At 47.2% G+C, this 13,147-nt stretch overlaps 1 long non-coding RNA gene across 1 annotated transcript; it reads left to right on the top strand.

Annotated features, from left to right (window-relative positions):
- Positions 1-1,699: 1,699 nt before the first annotated feature.
- On the top strand, positions 1,700-4,315 carry LOC120854070. The gene is made up of 3 exons (XR_005718912.1): positions 1,700-2,609; positions 2,986-3,216; positions 4,080-4,315. It is a non-coding gene; the product is annotated as an uncharacterized LOC120854070 (long non-coding RNA).
- The last annotated feature ends 8,832 nt before the right edge of the window (positions 4,316-13,147 follow it).

Raw genomic sequence — 13,147 nt, 5'->3', positions numbered from 1 at the left:
CTCAGTCGTGTCCGACTCTTTGTGACCCCATGAATCGCAGCACGCCAGGCCTCCCTGTCCATCACCAACTCCCAGAGTTCACCCAGACTCACGTCCCTCGAGTCCGTGATGCCATCCAGCCATCTCATCCTCGGTTGTCCCCTTCTCCTCCTGCCCCCAATCCCTCCCAGCATCAGAGTCTTTTCCAATGAGTCCACTCTTCGCATGAGGTGGCCAAAGTACTGGAGTTTCAGCTTTAGCATCATTCCCTCCAAAGAAATCCCAGGGTTGATCTCCTTCAGAATGGACTGGTTGGATCTCCTTGCAGTCCAAGGGACTCTCAAGAGTCTTCTCCAACACCACAGTTCAAAAGCTGGGTTTGGGTTTGTTGAGTTTCAGTTATAAGTTTATATAAAGGCCAGGCAAGTTTCACATAACCCAGAATCCAATTCTTGGTGCTCAGCCTTCTTCACAGTCCAACTCTCACATCCATACATGACCACAGGAAAAACCATAGCCTTGACTAGACGGACCTTAGTCGGCAAAGTAATGTCTCTGCTTTTGAATATGCTATCTAGGTTGGTCATAACTTTTCTTCCAAGGAGTAAGCGTCTTTTAATTTCATGGCTGCAGTCACCATCTGCAGTGATTCTGGAGCCCCAAAAAATAAAGTTTGACACTGTTTCCACTGTTTCCCCATCTATTTCCCATGAAGTGATGAGATCAGATGCCATGATCTTCTTTAGGCCAACTTTTTCACTCTCCTCTTTCACTTTCATCAAGAAGCTTTTTAGCTCCTCTTCACTTTCTGCCATAAGGGTGGTATCATCTGCATATCTGAGGTTATTGATATTTCTCCCAGCAATCTTGATTCCAGCTTGTGTTTCTTCCAGTCCAGCGTTTCTCATGATGTTCTCTGCATAGAAGTTAAATAAGCAGGGTGACAATATACAGCCTTGACGTACTCCTTTTCCTATTTGGAACCAGTCTGTTGTTCCATGTCCAGTTTTAACTGTTGCTTCCTGACCTGCATACAGATTTCTCAAGAGGCAGTTCAGGTGGTCTGGTATTCCCATCTCGTTCAGAATTTTCCACAGTTTATTGTGATCCACACAGTCAAAGGCTTTGGCATAGTCAATAAAGCAGAAATAGATGTTTTTCTGGAACTCTCATGCTTTTTCAATGATCTAGCAGAGGTTTGCAATTTGATCTCTGGTTCCTCTGCCTTTTCTAAAACGAGCTTGAACATCAGGGAGTTCACGGTTCACGTATTGCTGAAGCCTGGCTTGGAGAATTTTGAGCATTACTTTACTAGCATGTGAGATGAGTGCAATTGTACTTTACTAGCATGTGAGATGAGTGCAATTGTGCGGTAGTTTGAACATTCTTTGGCATTGCCTTTCTTTGGAACTGGAATGAAAACTGACCTTTTCCAGTCCTGTGGCCACTGCTGAGTTTTCCAGATTTGCTGGCATATTGAGTGCAGCACTTTCACAGCATCATCTTTCAGGATTTGAAACAGCTCAATTGGAATTCCATCACCTCCACTAGCTTTGTTCATAGTGATGCTTTCTAAGGCCCACTTTACTTCACATTCCAAGATGTCTGGCTCTAGATTAGTGATCACATCATCATGGTTATCTGGGTCATGAAGATCTTTTTTGTACAGTTCTTCTGTGTATTCTTGCCACCTCTTCTTAATATCTTCTGCTTCTAAGGCTCTTCAAATTGCTCTCTTGCAAGCTCCTGCTTTGAGATTGCCCACAGTGTCAGAGCTTAATTTGTTTGTCACTGAAAGAAAAAGTATGGCCTTGGGAGTTATGACACAACCCCAAGGGCCTCACCAGAAATGTATAGGATACCTGAGTAGAAAATTAGATGCCACATCGTCTAAGAGTAATTGCTTTTATTGCTTTAATAGTGCCTAAAGCTCTTTAGTTTACTAATGGGTGAAATCTTCTTGTACTGACTTTTCATGATGTGAGTGGAATCTTAAACTCTAAAGTTAATATTTGGATGACAGACAGTTGGCTTCTTAAATATCAGTTTTTGTTATATAACTCAAATTTCAGCTTTTCAACAGACTTTATCGGAACTCTGGGAGGTGACTCCTGATTCAGCCTTTGAGTCAAACAAGCTGTTGTTTGAGCCAGGAACAGAGATCCTGATAAAGACATTGGGACCTTGGGGGAACAATCTCTAGAGCCCCTCTGGGAAGGCCCTTATGAGGTAATTCTTTCTTCTCCCACAACTGTCAAGGTGCCAGGAATTAATTCGTGGGTGTACCATACTCTAATTAAAAAGTGGCATCCTGACCCCTCAGGCTAAGCCATGTCATTTTTATGTCTTTATTTTCTTTGATTTTACTCTTCACTTTTTAGATGTTCCTGATAATCTGTATGGGCCTGCTTCTGCTAACTCCAAAAATCCTGAGCCTACCATTTGACCCTCAAGGCAATGCCTTCCTGTCCTGGGCTCACTCCTATGCTGCATTCCACAATCAGTCTACTTGCTGGATCTGCAGGGCACTTCCCCCATCCTCAGTGGAAGCCTTCCCGTGGCTGGCATCTCCACTTCAGGGAAAGGACTTTCTCCAAGTCTGTGACTACCTTTGCCAGCAACAATCATATGTGGTGTCTCTTCTTAATCTGATCACATTTAATAATCCTAAAATGGACTGATGAAACACTTTGTACCTTAACTATGGACATATTGTAACTTTTAACTTTGATTATACTTTGTCTTGGTTTACTATTTGCTGTACATAAGAAGACAAATGGTCTAGATTTAATGGTCTTTTACCTGATGTTTATCAAATATGGGATGAGGTCATATGGCTAACTCCTGAAAAGGGGTGCCTAATGTCTAGTGACCCTATATGCTGGGGACAAACAGAACCATTTCCAGAAGTTAGCTGACAGCTTAATTATAATGATTGGAAACAATTGGGGTTTTTGCCTCATATGAAATATGCAATATAATAATTCCTGTGTTTTCTAACCCCAGTACAGGTCCTGCTTTTGCCTGGCCAGGCACTGATTGGGACTGGATCCCTCAGGCATGCTGGCTTGCTTCAAACTGGGCCTGTTGGATACGTGACTCTTACCTATGGGCATGGCTTCACCCTAGCTGGATAGGGAGATGCACCCTAGGTCCAGCTTTTACTCATGGCTTCATATTTTCAGAGCTTCCAAAGAAGCCTGCTACTTTGCCACAACTTGGAACTCACTGGATAAGGTCTGTATTTTCCTGGTATGATTATTTGGCTGCAATATTCGTTCCCTCTCTGGGAACTACAGACGTTATGCTACAAGTTGATCCTCTGACTACCTTTACTCAACAAACCTTACAAGATTCTCAAAAAGCTATTTCAGCCCTTAATGCTGAACAAATACAAATTAGAAAGGTGGTTTTACAAAACAAATTGGCCTTAGATATTCTAACAGCTGCACAAGGAGGAACTTGGGCCATTATTCATACCCAATGTTGTACATATATACCAGATATGAGCACTAATGTTACTCACTTTACTAAACACATGAACATGATGATCCAGGCTATGGATACTCCTGAAGTCTCAGTCCCTTCACTTTGGGAGATGTTAACTAGTTCCCCATGGTGGAAAAGTATCTTAATTGTAAAAATTCTGATTGTTCTGTTCTTGCTGTTTGTTCCCTGCATCTGTAAATGTGTAGCTTGATTTGCTTTTGGTTGCATGAAGGCTTTTAAGTTACAAAAGGTTGTCCAAACTCCTACTGGGTGCCACAGCTTCCTCCAACTACTACTTGGGGCCTTTAGACCAGAGACTCTCAATATGAGGGTGAGGGGAATATGTTGCCTCACCAATTTAGGGATGATGCCCCTTATCAGCTCAGAAGCAGTTATGGAATGAGAACGCTGCCCCTTCCCCTAGGCAACATAATTCTCCTAAAAGAAAAGGGAAAATGAGAGGGGAACAGGTAGGAAGGCCAGAGGTCCCCAAGTGGTAAGAAGAAATAAACTGCAAATGGCAGACATTCCCCCCGCCCCCGCCAACTCTGTTCTCTGTTGACGAAACTAGCTCTGCCGAAGACTAACTTTTTATTTTTTTCTTTTCTCAGACCTTGGACTGATAATGGCTCAACAAACCAGTATTCATGTCAATCATCTTATGGCCGGGGATGACACACCTCGGGAGAGGGACCTGGTGAAACTCCCTCAGCCTTGAGGAGTCTCTCTTATCTGATTAGCAGCTTGCTAACAGACATAAAATGCCTTGCTAAAAACTACAAGAGGGCACTCTTTCTGTCCTCTTCTGATGTCTATGTCAGAAGCTTTCCCTATCTCTATTATACTTCGATAAAACTTTGCTACACAAAAAGCTCCAAGTGGTCAAGCCTCACCTCTGACCCTGGATCAAAATCCTATCCTCTGGAGGTCACAAATCGTGGTGTAACACATGGCTCGCAGCAGCAACATTTCATTGAGCAGCAGAACAGGCAAGATTGATTTGGGGTGGAAAGTAAGTGCCCTTGGCTGGCCCACCGTGGCATCCTCTGTGTTTGTCCTCTTCCCCTCCCCCTTGCTGCCCTGCTGGCCCCCGTGGAGCTGGCTGCTGGGAACACGGGAGGACCTTGTATGACACGTAGGGGAGATACCATGGGGTGGATTCAGGCACTGTAGAGCACCCTTTGTTGGGATAACTTTGAGGCTCCATCTGTGGATAAATGTGGAAAGACTTGCTTCATGAGTTTAATAATCATGCCAGAGTCATTTTTTTTCTGTGTAGCCAAAACTGTCTGCATCCATAGCTTACTATAATATATAGGTATCAGGAGGCAGGCCCTCTTATATTCGTGAATATTTGTGTTTCACCTTGTGACAACCTCATAAATATTGCTGAAGGATGGCAGCTTGACTGAAGAATTCTTCCCACCGTGGTAAATAGTCCTTCCCTGACAAGCATGAGACAGCAGAGGGAGAGTGGGGCTCAGGCACTCACTCCTGAGGAGGGGCCCACTGTGGCTGGTGGGGAGGAATGCTCCGTGGGGGTGGAGGTGGGAGCCAGGTGGAGATGGAGGGGCCAGGCTGTGCTAGTGCTAAACCACAACAGCTGGAAGGCCCATGATGCGTTCTGAACAGAGGGGTCCAGGATTACCTGGCGGCTTTTGGCACCTTCTCCATGCATTGTCCTTCCTTTAGGATACCTTGGCAGTGCCAGGCCATGATCTTCTTCCTCTTACAGAGGACCCAGGTCTAGAAGAGGTCAGGTGTCAGCCACTGGTGACCCAGGTGAGAGTTAGCTAGAGGTTCAATCAGTGCCTTGGGTTTTGGTGCTGTCTGAGAGTTTGCCCAGGAAGTGGGGAGCCTGGCTGTAGAGTATGGGGACACTGGGCTGCACATGGGCCTTCTGTTGCCATGTGGGGCCATGAGGCTGAGCCACAGCCATGAGTTTTGCAGCTGTGATCGCCTGCACTTTCCTCCTGAGGTTGCTGGAGGAATAAAGGAGATGATTGATGCCCACTTAGAAAGTAATTGTGAATAAGAGCAGCTCGCTGTGGTCACCAGCTGCTGCTTATCTGCTGTCTGTGGTTAGTGAGCAGACCCTACTATGTTATTGTGGTGTCCTTTGGGCCTTGCAGATGTCCTGGAGAATCTGGCTCATTCACTCCATCCTCTGGGCCCATTGTTTCCTCTCTGACTGTCATCAGATGTCCTGACCACTCTATGAAGGCTTTTTTTGTGGTGGGGACTGGTGGTGAATTGGATGGGCTGGAGTTTCACATATGAGTTCATCAAATTTCACCAGTACCTGTGAAATGGGCTCTCTTATGTTTTCCCCACGTGAATAATCTGAGGATCAGAGAGATTAAGTAGCTTATCAAAGTCACAGAATTTGAGTGTGTGTCCTAGTTTTCCTTAAAGGCTCTGTACTTACAGCATTTTCTTGTGCTGTACCATGCTGCGCTGTATGGCCTTCTCTGTGCACAACACGAGTTAGGACCTTTTTGAATTGATGTGACCTGAGGTCCCATTTTTATGTGCCTGTCCAGGTAATATACAAGCTTCTGGAATGTTGGATGTGGAATGAAAGACAAAGTTAGGGGCACACAATAAACACACCACGGTGTTTTGGGTGATAGAGACTGATTTTCAGGATCTCCAAGGGGCATGTACTGGTGTTTCTGGCTCATATTTGCCTGGAGGAAATGAGCCCTGGTGATTATGAGAAAAGAAAGTGACTTTGGCCACATCCTCCTGGGCTGTCCTTCTTTCTGTGTTAGCAGAATCCAGCAGCTTTCCAGGAAGATGGAGTAGATTAACATTCTTGGGCTTGGGGACACACATGCATCTGCGTTAGCCTGGGCAGTGTCGGCAAGCACCTGAGGGTGGCAGTGGTTTGTGGGGTGCTCTCTCAGTCAGTGCCCAGGGAGGGAACACCAAATCCCACTGTCTTCTCCGAGGGAAGGCTTAGATCCTCCGGTGGAAGGCAGCTTGGCTCTCTTTCACACCCCTCTTCAGACCTTGGCACCTTTCATGCCTCTCTTTCCTATGCAACCCTCTTTGCCTTGCAGCAAAGGCATTTACCTCTGTCTTCAAGATGGATTCTAGACCTAACTGCACCCCCTTCCCTACCATTGGCTTGGCCCAGGGCACCGGGTTCTATTTGGGTCCTGCTACTGCCTCCCGCCTGTCTGTGGGGAGACCCTTGGAATTTCTGACACTTCCTGCCCTCCAGGGACTCCCTAAGGCTCCTCTGGATCGACTCCTGGTTGTTTGCCCCCTGCTCCTGCTGTCACCTTGGCCCTTCTCCTGTGTCCTTCACATGCAGGCGCACACCTCTTGTCTTGGGGTCACTGCTCCTCACCGCACCCGCCTGCTCACACTTCTGCCCAGTCTTCCACTCAATGTCCCCTTGTCAAAGCTCTCACTGCACATGCCACTGCTGGCCTCAGGCTGTATGGGACTTGTGGTCGCCACCCTGGGACATGATGATGAACTCATGTAGTGGAGAAACTGCTCTCTGCCCCAGTCAGGTTTTGCCCTGTAACATGCATTGACAACACCTCCGTGTTTTTACAGCCACCAGCATGTATTTCTTGCTCTCAGGCCTGTGGGTTGGCTAGGATGGCTAAGCTCCAAGGCTAGGAGGCAGCCGAGATGCAAAGTCCTGGTAGAAGTGCAGTTGGGTTCTTGACCATGTCAACATGGGTGATGCAGCTGCTGGAACCCCGTCTGTCAAAGCAACTGCCCAGTCATGAGGCGGCAGAGCATGATGCACTGAGTGTGGGTCTGAGGGAGGGAGCCCAGAGGCCGGTAGCATCTGTAGCACGCTCCCTTCTGCATGTAATTCATTTTCCCTCCCAAGAATCTGCAGGGGACACAGTAGATTTAAGGTGAGTCTTTCTTTGCCCTTCTTATCTTCCCCCAAATTTCTTAGTCAAAGCTGGATGAGTCACTAATAAGACACCCTCCTCCACTTGACAGAAAACAAGGAGCAGGAGTGGAAACAACCGGAATGAAAAGGCAAAAAATGGTTCAGCACGTGAAGAGATTAATCCAATGACTGGAAGGTTGATTCAGCTGCAGACAGAAGTCCAAGGCTAGAATTTGGCCACTGTTTCTATGGAAATCTGACTAAATGCCTCAGACAGCAGTGGAGGAGCAGGGGTGGGTGGATCTGAACTGCACATGGAGGCAGACCTCTGAGGACCCCAGAACTGTCGGAAGCTGGTGAGGACACTGGAGTGATGCGGTGCCTCCCACAGCAGCTTCCCAAGTTCACTGGTGGTACAGGAACCTCCTGGGTGACTCTATAGTTTGCTGGGGGCCACACTCTCTTCTCAAAGCTTCTGGTGGTGACTAGAGTGCTAGTGCCCGGCTGGCCCTTATAAGCAGTGTCTGTGAAAGTCCAAGTGGCAAATTCTTGGTGTGTGGTGATGATATGGTGTCAGTTTACCTCTGCCTAAGAAGAGGCCGGGGAAGGGCGCTGGCTAAAGATGATGAACACAACCAGACCAACATCATGTCCACAAAAAGGCTATCTGTAAAATTGGAGAAGGCCCAGTCATCCAGGGAGGAGGCCAGCACACAGGGATGCTGAGCAGAATGGAGGGTCCCTTCTGGAAAGCCTTGGTACAGCCACCTCACAAAGCGAGCTCTTGGGCCAGGGCCAGGTCGTCTGGGGCACTGGTCTGCTTGGGGGTAATCGGAGCTGACTGGGGAGGAGTCTTCCCAGGTGGAGAGTCATGAGAGGTCAGGGTGACTGCATGTGAGTGCTGGAGGCCTGGGTCAGGAAGCCCCACAAGTGCAGGCTCTCTTCTTCAGCAGGTCTTCAGGGGTGCCCCTTACAAAAGAGCACGTGATGTCCATAACCAAGCTTTGTGTGGACTCCACCCACAATGCATATAGATTCTGGGCTAACTGTAGTGACATTTTGCTGATGACAGATTCACAATCCAGAGTTAGCCCTGTTCAAACTATAAAACCATTAAAGCACAAACCTGTCAGCCAGATGGATCTGCCTCAGTTACCCTGGGAGGGTAACCAATTACATCTCAGCCATCCTGTCTGAGATATAATTTGAGGCTTGGTATAAGGAGGGAGCAACTCTTTCAAGCATCACTTCTGTTGGCACCTCTAAATATAGAGGGTGGTGTTCTCTGGGTCAGTGTCCATGCCTGGTAGTCACCCTATTTTGTTCCAGCACATTACCTGAGACAGGGTTAGGCCAGAGGGGTCTACTGGCATCCCTGTTATCCAGGTTGTACATGGTAATGGTAGGAGCCACCCAAAGAGAACATCTGAATTGGGTTAGTGTCCAGGAGACCTCCTTTGGGGAGTGAACACCAAAGGCCAAGTGTTGTTGCTTTGGGGCAAGATGTTTCTTCCCTCTTCCTCTAGGGCAGGGCAGAGGTTGCTAGATTCCAGGGTTTGGGTTTGGGTTTCATTTCCTAGTGTGATTGCCATCCACTGGATGGAGAAACTTTTTCCCATGTTCTGAGACCCACACAATTCTGCTGTTTGTCCTGAAGCCATAATATCACTATCTTGCAAAATTTGTGATGAATTTGGCTTAATTAACCAGGCTTTATAATACAGGGCTTCCCTGATAGCTCAGTTGGTAAAGAATCTGCCTGCAATGCAGGAGACCCCAGTTCAATTCCTGGATTGGGAAGAAGGGATAGGCTACCCACTCCAGTATTCTGGCCTGGAGAATTCCATGGACTGTAGAGTCCATGGGGTCTCAAAGAGTCGGACACGACTGAACGACTTTCACTTTCACTTATAACCCAAATAGTGAGGCAAAGCTGGTAGCCTTAGCCTGCTTTGTGGCTGGCACTAGGCCACCATGTGGGCCAAGGAAATCTGTATAATCACAGTCTCTAAGCAAGTCGGTAGGGTTTGTCCCCTTGGCTTTCTATTATAAGGGGATCGTATCGCATAATCCAAGTTCAATTGGGTTGCCAGCTCATAGAAGATGGTAAGACGATAGAAAAATCATGATATAAGGGGAGTATTCATCTGGTGAGCAAATATAAATGACATCCTCTCTGATGTCAAAGAGGTGGCAGTCCCTGTAAATAATAGTAGAGGAGTCTTTGTAGGAGACTGGTTGTTGGTTGGGAGTTTGGAGACCTGAGGCCCACACATTGAGCAGGATTAGAATCTGGGGTAAAATTTCTGTCCATATGAGGGACAACCTATTGTCTGAAAGCGTGAGGAACACATGTTTGAGGAGGACACTGGGCCTTTCTCTATGTTCAGCTGCTTGGGGCTGGTCAGCCAGGTGGAAATTTCACAAGATTCCACAATCTAGAGCCTCTGGCCGAACAACTTGGTGAAATGGGTACACTGATGTGAATCTATCATGTCTGGTGGGCCAAAGAGCGTGAGCACATACCTGATTAAGAAGGTGACTTGGTGTAGCCAGCAGAAGTCCAGGCAAGGTATCTCCGATGGTGGGTGCACACCTTCTAGTTCCAGCAGAGGGCAGCAGCGGCCCAACAAAGTCAATTTGCCATCATGATTCGGTTTGTCACCCTGAGACACGCATCCCCACATGGGAGCCTTCCAGAGTCTTGTTTGAGTGGGGAGTTGTGCGTGAAGCCCAGTGGGCTCTGAGATTTGTCACCGAAGTGGCTGCTCTCTGGCTGGACATTTTATCCAGAGCCCTATGCACAGCTCCGTGGAACTGTGCTTAGCGAGACTCTAAGAGGAGTAGTCAGATGTCACCAGTGATTCAGCTCAGCCGTCTGGGCCAGAGGGACTAAGGCCAGGGTCTGCTGTGTGGCTGGCTGGCCCATCATAAAGCAGTTAGCCGAGTTCTGGTGGAAAGAAACAAATTTTTGTGTCATGGCACAAATAACCTAAGTTGAATGGGTAGGTATGGAGAGGTGTTTCCTCTAATACATGCCATATCTGTTATAGTGTGCTGGAGCCTTGATTGTGAGGAGCTGACATTTTTTAACAAGAGGAATTTTACAGCCTGCTGATGACTCTATGCCCAGAAGCTTGGCAAACAAAGTGGTGGTCTTTGGATCTTATGGCAGAAATGGTTCATCTTCTTTGCTGTAAGTATTGTGTAATTAGGTACAAGCCTTCTCAGATGGCATCCTAAGGGAACCCCTGTGGTAGGATGCTGTCTATATAATGCTAAAAGGAGGAGTGGGTTATTCTAAGTGAATTCAGATCAACAAAACCATGGGCACCCAAGGAAGGTATGGTGGACACCCTTGAAATTGAAGGCAATTTGAGGCTGTGAGTCTTCAGTTATCAAGACCAAGTAGATCATGTTGGCTAGATCTAGGGCAGCAAAGTTGGAGCCTAGAATCTTCTGGACAACATCTACTATCTCTAAGATGCTGGGCATGAGGACCTTAATGGTGGGAACTTGTGCATTTAAGAGTATCATTAATCAATTATTAATCTCCTTCAATGATGGTCAGTTTTGACTCTGGCAACATAGGCTATTACAGGGTGAGATGATGGCCTTATGACCTAATATCAAACTTATCTCTAATGATGGGCCAAGGTCGTCTACATCTTATTTTAGCCTATATTGTGATGCATTTCCTGTTTGTAGTGGAGGAGGCAGTTGGAAAGGCTACCATTTGGCAGCTCCTATGAGGAAGTCCAGGGATTTAGGTTTATTCCGAGTGTGTCTCTGGTTAAGTTAATAGGAAAAGGGAGCCAGAGGTGGCTACCACCACTGGAAACCATTTTAGAAACATGGTGCCGATAGAAACACCCAGCTGCATTGGCACTCCCTTTCCGTTTTACCTGCTGTGCCTTCTAGGCTGTATGAGGTTCTCTTGGGGGATTTAGAGTCACTGTGAAATCACTGTGACTGGGCCAGAATAGTCTGGTGATGATGGCCTTCGTCCCAGTGGACCACCAGAGTTCTAAATGAGTGACCATCCCTGGCATTCCCAGGGGAATGCTCTGGGGGGCTGCAGATTGGGAAGTGCTTGTAGCAGAGGGGCCTGCACGACTCTCTGAAGGCCTCTAATACATGCCTTTTGAGGCGTCTGTCTGGGCCTTTGAGACTGGAGTCTGGGGTGAAGCAATGGCTTATTTTAAGGAGAGGAACTTGCACCAGGACTGCCCAGATATAAGAGTGTTGGGGATCCCGACTGGCAGAGGTGCCAACATAAGGCCCTCCACTGTTTAGAACCACCCCAAGTGCTTTCTCCTAACCATGTTGACATGAGGGCTCCAGGACCAGGAGCCAAGAGCCTGCTCTGTGAGGTGGGTTGTGTGGCCTGCCTGTCCTTGGGGTTGTGAGCTGCTTTGAAGCTATAGAACCTGGGAGTCTGGATGAATGGTTCGTTCTCAGGAGGCCATTGTGTTAGACCCTCCAAGGCCTGCTGAGTAATATGGGAGGTCTTCATGAGGCATCCTCCTGTTTTTGATGACAATGTTAGATTAAATTTCCTTAAGTGGAGCACAGGCTGCTGGAGGGCAAGCTGAGATTCAACAATAGAGCAGCAGAGGAAGTGCAATAGAAAGTTGTTATTTCCAGTCCTGGAGGATGTTTGTAGCAGGCCTGGGTTCGGAGTGGGTACACTGGGAGGTCCAGGTAGAGTGCAGACAGACAGTGAGATTAGGCCTCGGGCACATGCCTTTGTTTGAGTCTGTGGCAGTGTGTTTTCTTGTTTCTGGGCTAAGTCTGGATTGCTCAGTCTGAACCAGAGTGGAGTTTTGGTAAAGCTCTACTGGGTCTTATCCCAAGGGGCCAACAAAGGGAAGCCCTGGGAGGTGGGGGGAGACTGCTCATCCAAGGGTCATTGAGGTGATCTTGGGTGACCTTGGTCTGCAGTGACTTGAAGCAGGATCTCAGTACTCCAGCCAGAGATTGAAGTCAGGCTTCTACAGCAAGACCACTGAATCCTAGCCACTAGACCACGAGGGCCAGTGGCCAGTGACAAGGCCCTGGCTTGTCTGTTCACAGAAATGAATTTCAGCAAAGAAACGGAAAGTGGTGAAACAAGTAAAAATGGTTATTAGGAGGAAAAGAGTACATGTGAATAGGCATACATGCACAGGCCCAGAGAGAGAGAGAGAGAGTGGCACCCTTGCAGTAGTTTAAATCACTTATATGGGGCATTTCTTCCAAGTTTCCTCTGGCCAGTCATCTTGCTTTTTTTGCCTTATTCTGAGCCCATATTTGGTTTATCTCAGGGTTCTCCAATGTGTGCACGCATCTCTTAGCCAAGATGGATCCTAGGAGAGGCCTATGAGTAGACTGACACCACCTACTAAGCAGTGGTGCATCCTCCATTTTTGATCCCAGAGGAAACTTTCTATACTTGTGTAATCAGGAAGGTCTCCTTGAACTTGGGAATGAGAAATATGTGGTCTCTTTATATCTGACCTGGGCAGGACTCAGCTCCTTCTCATTCTTGCCATTATCTCCATCTTGGAGTATCTGTCCACATGGGACAGACTCCACCTGCTCAATCTGGGACCCATCTGTCTCCTGCCTTAGGGGCAGTCCTGCAAGTAACTTATATTTACTTGTGACCCTGTGGGTTGCTGTCTGAGACAAGTGCTTATGTGAGAGGCTAAGCCAATTTAGGTGTGACCTAAATCAAATCTCTTAAGATTATACAGTGGAAGGGACTAGATCTGATAGACAGAATGCCTGATGAACTATGGATGGAGGTTCGTGGTATTATATAGGAGA

This window comes from Oryx dammah, unplaced genomic scaffold, assembly GCF_014754425.2.
Source record: "Oryx dammah isolate SB20612 unplaced genomic scaffold, SCBI_Odam_1.1 HiC_scaffold_27, whole genome shotgun sequence".
Taxonomy (NCBI): Eukaryota; Metazoa; Chordata; class Mammalia; order Artiodactyla; family Bovidae; genus Oryx; species Oryx dammah.
Note: the sequence above shows the minus strand (reverse complement) of the source record. Positions and strands in the feature narration are given on the sequence as shown.